The sequence below is a fragment of the Cyprinodon tularosa genome, unplaced genomic scaffold (genome assembly GCF_016077235.1).
Source record: "Cyprinodon tularosa strain WSP-4 unplaced genomic scaffold, ASM1607723v1 ctg310, whole genome shotgun sequence".
Classification (NCBI taxonomy): domain Eukaryota; kingdom Metazoa; phylum Chordata; class Actinopteri; order Cyprinodontiformes; family Cyprinodontidae; genus Cyprinodon; species Cyprinodon tularosa.
In genome coordinates, this window is record NW_024039020.1 from 1,321,982 (window position 1) to 1,337,049 (window position 15,068).

The 15,068-nt window shown below is 38.1% G+C and overlaps 1 protein-coding gene and 1 long non-coding RNA gene across 2 annotated transcripts in view; one reads left to right on the forward strand and one right to left on the reverse strand.

Annotated features, from left to right (window-relative positions):
* Positions 1-408, reverse strand: part of ppp2r3a (protein phosphatase 2, regulatory subunit B'', alpha) — an 89,436-nt gene extending 89,028 nt beyond the window's left edge. The window contains exon 1 of the mRNA XM_038292348.1: positions 187-408. The gene's annotated coding sequence lies outside the window, so the exon portion shown is untranslated. The remainder of the gene's footprint in view (positions 1-186) is intronic.
* Positions 409-5,686: 5,278 nt separating this feature from the next.
* LOC119788167 lies at positions 5,687-15,068 on the forward strand. Its single transcript, XR_005281430.1, has 3 exons — positions 5,687-5,773; positions 14,753-14,824; positions 14,953-15,068. It is a non-coding gene; the product is annotated as an uncharacterized LOC119788167 (long non-coding RNA).

The window sequence follows — 15,068 nt, forward strand, 5'->3', positions numbered from 1 at the left end:
TGATGTGAGACGGCAGGAGCGCGCACCGCTTAGTGCGCACAGAGCGCAAAAATGTTCTAAAATTTGCCCAATTTCGCCAAAAAAAAAAAAATAATGTGTCCAGTAAACCAAGAAAAACGTTGCTACAACGCAAGTTTCCTGAAGCAGAGAGCAGAGGAGGCTCTCCTTCTGACACCACCGTCTTACCTTCTTCCTGCGCGGCTCACTCCTCCTTCCAAACGATTCCCCCAAAACTCTTTGTCACGACGAGGCTCCGCGCAGCCCGCAAAACCAGAGTAGCTGCGGCTCCGCAGCAGAGGACAGGCTAGAGGGAGCGGGGCTTTGCTCCGACACGCAGGGGCTCCGTGTGTGTATGTGGATTAGTATCTGACAGCTCATGGAGAGAATGAGCAGTAATGAGAAGAGAACCGGGGAAGTTAGGGGGGAGTTCCCGTCAACAGACCGGCGGGGCGGGGGCTGCAGGAGACTGACGGGCGGCTCGATTTTCTTTTTTTTTTCTGTTTACAAATCGTTTGTGATCCTCAACTAGATGCTGCATTCATATAATAGCTCACATGATAGATAGATAGATAGATAGATAGATAGATAGATAGATAGATAGATAGATAGATAGATAGATAGATAGATAGATAGATAGATAGATAGATAGATAGATAGATAGATAGATAGATAGATAGATAGATAGATAGATAGATAGATAGATAGATAGATAGATAGATAGATAGATAGATAGATAGATAGATAGAGCATTATTTTATGAAGGGCTCAAAAACATTATTGTATGAAAAATGACAAGTAACAGCCGATACCAATGCCAACATCAATATATCATGCATCACTAGTATGGACACAACTTCACTTCCATCAATCCATCCATGCATGGCTTCCCTTCAAGCTGCATCAGTGATTATCCTCCTTCATAAGGAGCAAAATCAGCCAAACATTGACAGCCAAAGTTTATTTATTGAAACTTGTATTTCAAAAATCATTTATACACTGATTTGTATTATTTGTGCTTTAATTCTTGTAGGTGCCTTATACTTTAATTTTAAGTCTGTGTCCTGTGAGTCTGGCTGTCTCTGGGTTGCAGCTATTTCTGAGTCTCCTTGAACTACAAAAGACAAAATTATATGTTGAATTTTATTATAGCATTGCATATTTTTTCTTGTAAACTTGGGAGATATATTTTATTGCATGTTGCATATCCTAGTAAATCTGTTTCACCTTTAAATCAGCAGCTGTCCCTAATTGTGTCTCTGCTCTGCTTAAAAAGAGATTTATGAACCTGTCTACCAATATAATGATGTCAGAGAAAATCATTTTCAGGATCTTTAGAAGCTCTGCAGTCTGATTCTCTGTTCAATAAGAAAACAACAGATATGTGTTCATTTTAATCTGTAACTCTGAGTATAGTCCTGAGAAGCCCAGCTTTTTTAACTCATATAAATGTACAATCTGCTGCCATTTAGCTTAAAAAGGTCTGTATGTGTAACTAACGGATTTTTCGGTGGCATCTCTGATTTTTTTTAACCAACCTACTCCTAACTTTTACTTAAACATATATCGGAGTAGCTGCCAGTTAAAAGTCACTGAGTGCTGCTGCGAATTTATGTTAAAACGGCTTGCCATATAGGGCATCTCTTCTAATCCTCATAGCTACTCTGTATGCAGTGGATAGTGACCCTGAATAATATTATGTCCCAAAGCGACAGATCCGATGATATTTCACCGAGAGGTGGGACTGGAGAGCAGTGGGAGAGCGAGGAAAAAACACAGACTGAAAACGCTCTGAACACAGACAGCTGCACCCAACCCCAGTTACTGGAAATCAGTGGAAAGGGGGGGAAAAAGCGGAAATGATTGGTGGAAACTGTCCCCACCATGCCCAAAGTCGTTGGGGACATGTCCACACCAGTCCTTCAGAAAGTTGCGCAGAAAGTTCTGCACCCTATGTAAATTTTTAAAGCTGAGCCCTAAATAGATCAGCTTTCTGGAAATAGATATTTTTATATTTCCAACAGAGTTTGATATTTGGTCTACATATGGGGTTACGACTTAGATATGACAGAACATATTTTTAGAGTGCCTATGGTTATCGTGATTGCGTTTAAAATACCCAATTGTTGCCAAAGATACAATGCATCAATCCAGGATTAAAATCTGCAAAAGAGGTCAGCAAATTAAATAATAATATGTGCTTTATTTCATGGGTGGATCTAGACAAAGGCCAATGGGGGCTGCAGTGCCCCTACAGAGCGTATCCTGGCCCAGAGTCTTGCACTGGGTCGGGCACCCATATAAAACTTGCATCTACGGGTAGAAAAAAAACCCCAAATGATTTCATTTATTTTTATTTTCCTATTCATTAACTCTAGCTAAGCAACACAGCAAACCGTCCTACTTCAGTTACTTAATATGTGAGCAGTGTGCACTGGATATGAGCGTGAGGCATGTTCTTTTCTGCCTCTGTTATTATAAATGGCTGTGTGTTCAGTTCGTCATTCAGTTGGTCGGGTCGCACTTTATTATTTATGGGTACGTGCGGACCCGGGTTTTAAATGGGGATATTTGCAGGTAATGGTTCGGGTCTTGGTTCAGAACTCTATGGATGCGGTCGAATGCAGTTTTGAAAAGTCAGACCCGTGCAGGACTCTGTCCTGGCCCATGTTATGTTACCTTGCAATCAATATGAATTGTCAAGATATTGGTAATGCACAATCCCTGGAAAATACATCTTGCTAGAAGCCAATATATGCATTCGTCTAGATACAGAATTGTTTCATATGAAATGCAGTAGTGTAGGAAACAGAAGGCTAAAGTAAAACAAACATGGCTGTGTCATTTTTAACTGGAATACCCTCTATTTCTTTTTTAAAAGTAGGCAAAAGGACAAAATTTGGGCCTTTGTAGTTGGGAAAGATGTTTGTGTGTTCCTCTGCATCTTGATGTATCAGTTAACTCCACTACTTGTGAAACAAATCAAGAATGTGACATGTCACTGATGCTACTGCTGCTGTGACAAAAGCTCGGCAAAAAACGCGACATGGCAAGCAGGTTCCCGCTTGGTGATTTTTGACCGATCAGCTCAAAGAATTGTACTGAATGTCCTTCCCCTCTGTAAACAATTTCAACAGGAGCCTTCCATATGGATGCTGTGTAGAATTCAATTTGAACTAAATATATTATAATGCCCGGTTACCTGTTATGGCCCCTTTACTGAAAACAAACAGTGCAAAAATTTGAGTAAATTTAGTGTATTTACCTTTTAATTTAATCAGTTAGCTAAGGCAATTAACCAATGTAATAAGATGATTTATGTTTAAAATTCAAAATAGCTAGAACTCCATTATCTTATTTCAAGTGCATCGTATCAAATTATCTTATTATAATGACAAAGACAGCCCTTCCTTTAGAAAACCATCTAATTTAGCTGCTTGAATTGAGGTAAATTGTCCAGACTCAGAACAGAGGACCCAGTATTCAGGGATATAGGTTGATATAATATACAAAAGCATTTATTGACAACACGTCGAATCTGCGACTCAGCAGCTAGGACGAAAAAGGCTGGAATATCTATAGAGGGGAAAACTCAGTTTTAGTGACCACGTAAATTTGATGGAGGATGATCACGAGCATGTGAGTCACTAACCTGGTTTTAAAGTTCAGCCCAAGCCCAGAAGAATAAGTGGAATCAAGGTGGATGATATCCGACAACACGTGGGGGACGCCGCCCAGAGAGTTCCAGGGGCTGAAGCCAAGAAGGCAGCTGAACTGGCTGATGAGCAGAAGCAAGCAGACAAGGGAAAGCAGAAGTTTCCAGAAGGCAAAGGCAAAGCCAAAGCCGGTTCCGATCCAAAGGGAAATCCAAGTCGGGGTCAACAGACAGATCCAGGGACGAAAGCAGGCGGAATCTAGTGGCAGTCCGAAGACAGGTCAGGCAAACAGATCAGGACTGGGGCAGGCAGGTTCAGAGGTCCAAAGGCAGAACTAGTCATCAGAACAACACACAGGGTACGCTAGAGAACTCTCATCAAAGGCACAAATAATCTGGCACTGAAGACTGAGGGCAAGCAGCCTGAATGGAGGCAGGAGCAGGTGTGTTAGATAAATAGTAATGAGAAACGAGGTGGAGCTAGGCACGTGAATAGAATGAACCATTAAGCCAGCAATCAGCGCCAAGATAATGACAAAAATAAACTTAGTAGGATGAGTTTTTGCAGTGTAATATGTAATATCAATTTCTTATGATGATATACACTGAATTAGTGTTAGGCACAATGATATTTTGCCTTGCACTTTACTTTGACAGTTAAATAGAAATTGCATTCAACATTAACTCCAGCCATATTAAGATTGGATCACAGTTTTTATCTGTGGAGTCTACCACCTTGGGTTTTGTGCGTAATATACTAAAACCATGCACGCTTGCTCTTGCTTTTGTTTCTAATCTTTTGTTCTGTGCCCCATGAAAAAAGGAGTGGCCCCACCCTGGCCCCGCTCTGGTAAATTTTGCCTAGAACCATCACTGTTGCATTTGATAACACAGATTTTTGTAATAGATTTTTAAGAGGGGTGAATATTTTTAAACATTCAAAACATCCAAAATAAAATAGAATTTTTTTTTCTAAATTCCACCAAAGATGCCACTGTTTAACAGAAACAAACATCTGCATTAAAGGAATTAATTACTGGAATTTATAACACTTGAGACAAATACCAAAGTTTCTCATATTTGGCATGCAAAAAAATTAGAAAATATATCTTTTCATCTGGGGTGGACTGTTTGTCCCATTTTCAGTCATCAGCATGTATGCTTATGATAAATATCAGAATTGCATGTTTTGAGAGAGAACACACTTTTTTAATTTGAAAAGCACTTGTGAAATTAGTTTTAATGTGGGAAACTGCCAAAGTGTAACTTGAGCAGCATGCAGACAGTTTTCTACCAAATCAGCAGCAAACATCTTCTTATTACAGGGCCTGAGCTGTAATGAGTAGTTTCTATGTATCTATGCTATAAATAAGCTGTAGTCTATGAGGACATAGTGATTACTGAATAACAACCCATCAGGTTCTTTTGTGAGATTTATAGTTAAGGTTCAGTTAAAGGAAATGTGCTTTGCACATCAAGTTACAATGCACAATTGATTTGGTGGATTGCAATATTTCTGTGCTTTAAAACTGTTGTTTCTATGGAGACTAGGTGGTAGGCTTCACCACTGATGCAGATTATGATCCTGAACTGATTTTACAGTAAATGTGGACAAGAAAATAATCTGTTGTTGCTGTTAAACATGGAGCTAAGAGAGATAAACAGTTTCAACCAAAGTCTCAGTCCAAGAACTCCCCTCTGATTCCTCTGTTTTGTTGACAGGAAGTGACAGAAATACTTGTGTTCTGACCCTCCTCTGACTCGCCATGTGTGTCTCCATTCTGCATTGCCCATCCATGTCTGCAATATCTGTTTGAAGAGACAGCGAGGCTGCAGGCTCTGCTCGACCATAACAGACCCAGTTTTAGCAGGCGACCGAAGAGAAGGAGGGGAAACGAGTCAGAAGTAGGGCTGTGTCTTTGTTTTCCAGTGTGAAGTTACAGATGAACAAGAGTTTGACCTGCTGATTATCTTAGGTGTTTGTTTTGTTGTTTTTTTTCACTGACAACCTTATAGCTAAGAACCCCCCCATCCCCTTAAACCCTGCTGGAATGTGTCTCCAATAACAGCATTAGGTGTCACAAGGTCCACATCACATGGCACCCACGGCTCTTCCCACAGGTTTGAAAAAAAGCTCTTAAGGTCTTCTAAACTTCACAGAAGGACAATCAGGTAGTCATGTCAGTCAAGAATTAAAATAAAAACATTACATTATAGAGACCTTATGCTTCATATATTGGAAGATATTATCCAACAATGTGCTTAAAACACCTGAACCCTAGAAAATGGTCTTTAAGGAGCCTGTAACGTGTATGCATATTTGTTAACTGTAATGTCAACTATAGTTAGACATTTATCTTCTATAATCCAGATGCAAAACAAAGGAACTTATATTTATAAATTAAAATATATAATTTTTCTAGAGGAAAAATGATAAAGGATGGATGAGAAGTACTGTGCTGCAAACAAGTGGCTGCAAAATGTACGCACTTTTAAACTTACGCTTTGATGCACCTTCTTGATTCCCTTTGATGGCCTTGGATTTACATCTTCCATTGACTCATCTGAATTTGATCATGCAAACATAAAGTTCAGTTGGATTTTCGTGATATTCATTCATTTACATGTCGCGTAGGCCATAGGTGAAAGATCTCTGAGTGAAGCAGTTCGTCAGGAGCATTAGAGATACAATATGGTAAGTGAGGGAATCAGCAAGAGCGATATTAGAAAAACTGAATAAAAAACACCCTCAACTAGCTATAATATGCCAATCATTATTGGTGTGTTTCATTCTGATGAAAAAATATCTGAATCCTGTTCTGGTTCTTGGCATTTGTTGGTTTTGCCCCAATGCTTTTAGATGTGGACTAGGAAGTCTTTATTATGCATCACAGTAAGACCAGTCATGGATTAATATAAACAGAGGAATATCTTCATGAGATGAACTGTGTTGGAAAGACCTTACCAGAGTTCAGAACTATGGTAGAAAAAAAACTGAGGGCTTAAGAGGGCTGTGGACAACAGACGTCTCCAGAGTCTGATTGATTAGAAAAAGTCTGCAGGATGATGTGGGATCCTGATTGACCCAAACTAAAGAAGATAGAGGCCTTCCCCTTTTACTTACGTAACCACATTATTAAACCTTTACAAAGGTGACCCTAACCTTTAGTTACACACTTCATCTTGCCTCTTGAGAGGCTTAATGCATATGCAGCCACCCATATGGGCCACTGCCATTGTTTTTGACAATGTACTAAAACACAAAGAGACTTTGTGCTGACCTACTTTGTAGAATCCAGTGCACCTTATAAGCCGAAATGAGAATAGATCAGATTTTTTTTGGATTAAAAGGCACAAAAGAAGATCACAGTGTTAAATTTACCCTTTGTTCAATCATCAAGAAATCCCTGAACTACTGGAAATTATTTTTGGGACTATCATAAGTCAATCCACCACACCATTAAGCAACTCTTTCGAGACATTATAGACTTCCAACAACTGAGAAATTAACATTATAAGTGAAGGATGTAAAGCATGATTAATATTCATTGACATTTACAATTAGGATTACCTCTGTTAACTACCTGTCCTATTTGTGAGGCAATATATTTTTTTCTTTTTTTTGGGGGGGGGGGGGGGGGGGGGGGGGGGGATTCTTTATGTTTAATTCAAATGTGCTTAATTTATTGATGTTTTTATGAAAACTGCACAACATTTCTTAACTTCTTAACATCCACCTCATTTTGGGTAATCCTTGCCTATTTTGCATACCCAAATGGAAAAGCAAATAACTTAGGAACTGTAAGCTCAAATTACATGTGCAATACATTATTTGAAAGCTAACACCCTCTAGTTTCCTAATATATAAATAAAAATCAGGTGACTAGAACACAGACTAACCTGCATAAGTTCAAACATGACTCAAAGTTGTTGTTTTTTTATTCTTGGAAATTATAGGTCTTTTTTGAACAGCAGTAATAATGACATTCTTGAGAAAAGGCAGGTTTTATTGTATTATATTTCTTCTACATCATGTCAACCACAAATGCAGAACATTGCAGACCTCTAGCTATAATAGTTCCAGAGCTGTAGGGTTTGAAACTTTTGGTGTCAGCTTGTAGCTGCGCGCAATGGCTCCATCTGCTGGTAAAAATTTTACCGGTGGTAGGTCGCCGGCGACCCGGTGGGTTTAAAGAGGTTGTTTATAAGAAAAGAAAAAGTGATGTTATAAAACTTGTTGGGTTATCTGGTTGCCTCTGCAAATAAGATTACAATTTTAAAGGGTTACAAGACCATGTGAAATCATAAACATAACAATGCAACTTTTAAAATAAAAGGATAAAGGTTTAAAAACTCACCACACCTCTGTTCAGTTGTGCTGCTTTACTTGGGTCAAATAAAGTCACAAAAATACGAGTACATACTCTGTTACTAAGTTCCTTAGATATGTTTTTGAGCATAAAGGTAGGTTTTGAAGTATTGCTAACAATACATGTAATATGTCCACCTTAGTATGAGCGCATAACACATTCTCAATCAAAGAAAAGCAGTGTTCAAATGTATTTATTTTTATTCTCAACTATATTTTTCCATTCAAATACTTTTTTCTTTGTTTGAAAATGTTTCTTTTCATTACAGTGAAGGTTTTTTATTGAAAATATATTTTTTGATTGAAGCAAACTTTCATTAAATTGAATGTAAAGAAACAAATATCCCTTCATAATCTAACTTCATAGTTTTGATCCATTAGGAAATCCAGCTAAAATTTCAGTGTTTCAAGTGCCACTTTCGTGATGCAATGGGGCATATGCAAATCCACTTTAAAATATTGTTGTCTAGACAAATGCTCTTTATGAAAATAATAACAGTTTTATTTTTACATCAAAGTTGTCTTTAGTTCTCTTTGTGTTTTTGCTGTTTCAGGTTCCTTAAAATCACTCTAAGTCTAAGCAGACAGTGATTAATAGAAAGTCCTACTAAGCCGTAGAAAATATATTGTAAGGAAAGCTATCTGCTTTTGCCAGGAAAACAGAACATCTTAAATGAAACTCGTGAAAATGGAATCACCATTCTACACAGTGGTGGAACAGAAAGGAAGGAAGAGAAGCAGGGTGGGCGGGATAAAAGAAATGCCCACGAAAGTGCTGACACATCCCTGACAAAAGAGAACAGGGTGTATCACTCAGCACCCCAGACACCAGTGTGGACAAACTGCAAGTTTGTACGTCAGAACCTGCCCAAAGGAACGGGAACCTGGATCTGAGCTTCTGCTGAAAGCAACAGGCGCCAGAAAAGTAGCATTACTATGTAGGCAAGGACAAGAGCGTCAAACACTTGTGTGCACCCACCCAAGCATACATATTTCTACCCCCCAAAAGTATTTCAACCATTTTATCTTTGACATGTCGCATGAAAGAAAAAAAGATCTCAGGTTTCAACATCATTTTAAAAAAAAAATCTGAAAAGGAATACTTTGATTTTTTTTTTTTATTCAGCTGGAGGCATCTTTCTTCAGACACCAAGTGATTAGTAAATAGAGTCCAGTCTGTGTCTTTAATCTACATTCAAATAAAGCTGAAGGCCTCTGAGGTCTCAACATTTTCTTTTTAGAGTGAGCATCAGGACAGAGAAGCTCAGATCAAATCCCATTTACTGTTAAAGTGGACCAGTCAGAGTACTAACAAGGCTTTTTTTGAGAGGAGCTGAAATATAATTTTCACAGTTCCTGTCAATCCGATCAGGTTAAGGTTGAAATGAATTGCGAGCAATTCAGTTCCTTTCTTTTTCTGACACTTATACCAATTTTGTGTTGGTCTTTTCAATAAAATTTAAGTAAAATACAGTCTAGTTTACTATTGCAAAGTAACAAAATGTGAAAAATGAAAGGGCTGATATATATCTAGCAAGAAAAGCTGAACTTATTACTAAACCAAAGTGTATGAATCCCTTGGCTGCATGTGATTTTTTTTTTTTTTTTACAAGGAGGCCCTGCTTCGCCTGCATCTGTGTGTTTGCACTATAGCAATCAACAGGTTTGACAATCTTAGCTTCTCTGTGGCTTTGTGAGTTTGGACCCTTTTTTTCTTCCTCTTAGGGGAAATGTCAGTGAGGGGGGAGAGTTTTATTACAGCCTATGATACCAGCTGTTTAAATGCTTCCCCTCTCCAAAAGAAGACACCCCTCTTCCTGTCTTCCAGGCATGTCCTTCAGCTTGTGTGCAGACATTATGCAGCTTCTCTGGATTTCAAGGTCCTTAATTTCCAGAGTATGATCCTTGCATGTTATTTTGCTCGGTTAAATCCAAACCAATTAGAACATAACAGTGATGAACTGGTAAAAAGGTTGCATGTAATTTGTAAATAGATGTGCATTCAAGAGATATGCACATAACACATGTCTAACTATCTGTGTGTGAGTGTGTCTTCTCTGATGGCCGCCGACTACACCTCCCTCATCTTTTCACTGCCGCAACAGCTGTCTCTTGTCAGTGTTGCAGCAGCTGAGGACGAAGGGAGGGGTGCAAAGAGAACATTTAACAGCCTTGGTTCTGATCGAGGGGGCTGGAAGTGGGAGTGTGGACTTGGTTAACGGAACATCAGGATCACATTTAGAACTAGGAAAAACGCTTGTGGGAATAAGCTCAGGGCGTCGGCTGGGTATGCAGGGGAGGAAGTAAGAGGTCACTGGAGTGTGCCCGCTCATCTGCGTGCATTCTCCTGTGTGTCCATCACAAAGTCTATTGAAAACACTCCTTGTTTGTATTATTTCAGACAGCCTGCAAAGGACAGCGCTGATCTGTCCTCATGCAAGCCTCAGGGTAAAGGTCAGGACCGAAACATGCAGTCGACTACATCAGTGTGACACATAACCTTTGAACCCTCTCTGCCAAGGCCATCTGCCAGCATGAATGCTTTTTAATCTTCTGGGTGGTTAAAATTGATAGAGGGCCTGCAGCAGGAGATACTAGCGCAGGATCCTCAGGAGATGTGGGAAAATCATCTCTCAGTTAGACAGAAGAATTGTTGAAGGGAGATAAACACTGAGTGGGTGTTTTTTCTTAATATTATATTACTAATACCAGTAGATACAAAGAAATTAACATAAATTGTTCCCTTAATTTATATTTGTGAAATAAAGGTGAATAATACAGGGAACCACAATTAAACATATGAATTGGGTTTAAGTCGGGTGGTTGACTGTTCAAGCAGCATTAATGTTCTGCTTGGTTCTTGATGGAAAATCAAACAATTTTCGTTTCCTCCTTAAGCTCTTATCAGGAAGGCCTGTTTAAATTTCATCATTTACCCTTCCCTCATGTGTATAATTGCAGGACTAGAATCTTGAAAAAAAAAATGCCTCTGAACTCCTCCTCTGTGATTTTAATAACTCCCAAAGAGTTTGAATATATGCACTCATTATTTTACAGGTTGTTCCTATTTTTCAGGCTTCAGAATACCTTTCTTCATCAGTGGAGCATTGATCAATGATCAATGGGTAATCAGAAGTTTGGAAAATATCAAGCTACTTTTTTTTAACTAAAAGATTCTAAGTGACTTGAAAGCATCTCAACTTTTAAACATCTTTAGATATAATAATGTACTTTGATAAGAAAAACGTTTTTTTTTTAAAGCCAACAGATAACTACTAAATTGGAACTGATTGGGGACAGTGTTGCTTTTTAGTGCTGAAATTTTTTCTGGGCTTTCCACACTTTTTGCGGCTTCTTAATGTCTTCAGGACCTCTATCCTGTGCCATTCCACTTTATGACACAAAGTTTAACATATATATCAACTTTTTGGATGCCTTGGGTTGTTGCCAACATCTGTTGTGACTTTCATGCCAGAAACCCCATTTGAACTATATTAACTGAGGAAAAAACCTTGACGTGTTCAGTCCTTTTTTTCCCTGCTGTGTGAGCTGGTTCTCCATTAAGTTTCAAAGGTCTGGTTATAGAATGAGAGGAGGAGTTTACCAGAAAAACTGAGAGGAAAAATTGAAACTGATGACATATTCCAGGTTTTTACCTGGCAGAGATCAGACTGGCGCTGAGTCCCACATTTACAGGAAAAGCAGAGTTTTAATTTATTCCTAATGCCCCATTAACCAGTGCTTAGCTTTGCTTATTTTATTATTGCAATAAATCCAGTAAGGGGAACATCTAATCTTTTTTTGCTTTTATTCTAAACACTACATTAGATGATGAAATTAGGTCATGCCTTGTATTGAAAAAGAAAAGAGTGAAATAAGGGAAGCATTCAGCCATTCTAAAGATGAGTTATATAATATTCAGCTTTTAAGTACACAATGGAGTCCAAAGCCTTGAATGTCCACCTTGCATAAAGAGAGTCTATTACTGTCATGTTTCATATATAAACTGCATTTTGCTTTTGAGAAAAAAAAAAAAAAAAAAAAAAAATATATATATATATATATATATATATATATATATATATATATATATATATATATATATATATATATATATATATATATATATATATATATATATATATATATATATATATATATTTAAAGAAAAAACAACATTAGGCTGTCTTTTTTTTGTTTGGTTTTGTTTGCTCAGAGACAGCATCTGTGGTGCTGCTCAAAAACGTACACATCAAATGGCTTCCAGTTCATAATGCTCCTGAATGACTATGTCATGCCTATACTATTTTTACTGCGGACGGCCATATCCTCCTTGTAAAATGTGTGAAAAAATATATAAAGCTGTGAGTAAAATTATAAATATCAATAGCTATGTATGCAGAGTTTGACAAATAAAAATTATGGTTCTCCTTATCACAGAGACTTTGAGCTCCATTTAAAACAAAAGGGGGGAAAATGTGCTTGAACACAAGCTTCTACCTCTATAACCCTTTACCTTCAAATACTGTTTACAGAGTCTTGCAGAAATATTAGAGCAGGAAGGTAATTCTCACACACTGACAACCACACTCACTGCTTTCTATTGCTTTTTTATTTTGCATAAACGCAATAGAAAACGTTCTCAAGGTAAAGGATTAGTTTTAATCCTTTCTCCCAGTGGATGCTGTGAAGCATTCACACTATTGAGATCTTTTCTCTTTTCTTATCATCTTTTTTTTGTTTGTATTGACGATACACACAAAAAAGGGATAAATCTTTCATGCATCCACCTGTCGTCCTACAACTGAATATACAGCAACTGCCTGATTCCGACCGAGAACTTCCTGGGAATTTTTTGCCCCTCTCAACACCGGGGGCATCCTGGGTTTCAAATCTGCTACATATTTTGTGTAAATTATCTTCCCAGGAGTGTCTCTGCTCGAGTATATTTAGTTAGCTTGTAATTCCTAGTGGCAGAAGCCTGTATGAAACCTGATTTGCATTCTTGTTGGATCCCGTTTCTTCTTGCATCGCCTTTAAATTCAGAATAGCAGACGAAGAGCATTGCAAATCTTCAAGGCCTCTGAAGGCAGAGTAAGAGGCGCTGTCTGAAATGCAAAACCTCCATTTCTGCCTCATGTGTTTAGTCAAGTTGAATGACCATAAGTGTAATCCCAGTCAGCGTCGCAAGAGAGGGGCCCTGTCTCTGCCCTCCATACCACAGAACCGCAAGGAGATGCCAAGCCAACCCACAGCAGGGAGGAGGGGGAGGAAAGGGAATATTATAATGCACACGTCTTTTTCCACACAGATACTCTTAAAATGATCTATATCCTATTTGCATTCCAGTCTTTCCTGCTGACACTAATTCAGATATTCTTGTTTTAACCGAGGAAGTGCAGTGTTTGTAATATTTAAGTGGGGCTGCAGTGGACCATCTAATCTGACTGCAAAGAAGTTTGGAGTTTTATGCGTCACCGGTATGATTGTAGATGTGGTTGGTTGGGGAAAAACTGAACCATTTCTGCTGGATTTTCAGCTCTTATTCCTTTCCCCAGTAAAAAAAAAAGGGACTGGGTACACTAGAATTTTGACTGCATGGTGTTGATTATTTTGTTTTAGTGGAGTTAGGTATAATTCTCTCTCTTTTTAAGTCCTGGTGCAACTTTGTTTCATTTATTTATGATTTTCTGACAGCTCCACTCCAGATTTTCTGCAGCCTGCTCTGACACACTCTGGAAACCTAGCAGCTTTGTTTTGGAAAACTGCCTCCAGAGGTCAGATCCTCATCCAGTCTGCTGCATATTCTGACACAAGGCCACCAGGGATTTACTCTGGTTATTACTGAGCCATGAGAGAAAATGGGGAGATAAACAGGACACAGAAACAGTGGACAGATGACGTTGAAACTATCTGTACAGAGCCCACTGCTACTGATGCTTTACCTCTGGGGAGATCCATTTCTCTCTGGGTCTATAGATTTAGAGTTAATGTTGAAAATTAGCTGCTCAGTGTTACTTTCATCCATACAATCTACCTGCAATGACCTTTGTTTTAATCTGGCCAACCAAACTTTTAGTAGAATATTCTTTATCCTTCAACTCATGTTTCCTGTATCAGATAGTGACTGAGTCAAAGTCAAACAATCTGTAAACACTTTAGTTGGGAAGTTGAGAAGGAAGATTATCTGTCTTTTAATGCTTTGGTGTCTTATAAACACAATACCACCAACAGTGACTAGTGAAAAATTATTGAAAAAAATATATATTTTCCTAATAACAGAAACTTATTTTGATACTCAAATAAGATGCAATTATTTCAAAGGAAAGGGAGGTTTTAGATGAGTAGGTTAAATAAAGATTTTGGAACGTATCTCAGTCTGAAAGGTTTCTTTTTAATAAATGTATAAGCCTTAGATTCTAAAGGTATTTCTGTGCTTTTGTTTGCGAATTCCTTATGAAGTAATAAACACGTTGGTCAACAAAATTCTGTTAGATGTGCATGTTGGACTTTTCAACTGACTCCAGTTTGGACAAATGTGAAATGAAAGTGAATGAAATGTAACTCCTCACTTCCATCTAAAAACACACATTTAAATCAAATATCTACACACAAAGACACATTTAAGGTTATTTTTTTATAAACATTTTCTGATTTAACTTACACCCAAACATTATAGAAATCCCACAAATGTGCACAACTCACTCTATGTTTTCCATGGTCTCTCCCAGAACCTGTAAGTGGTGCCTGGACCCCTGGGAAGCATTTGTCCAAACACCATAGAGAGAACACTGAAAAGATAGGTAAGTAACTTTTCTAGAACCACAACACTTCTTTTGAACTCACTTTTAACAAACTTTACACTAACATTTGCTGAAGTTTCTAAACAGTAACCCTTGCTTGCTCTAAACATAAATTTTCTTTTCCACAGACAACCACCCCAATTCCTAATGGAGAGCAGCTGTGGAGAGCCTGGAACAAAAGGCTACACGCTAACTATTAAAATACACAATAAATATTAAATAAATATTTTAAAAACCTTTTGTG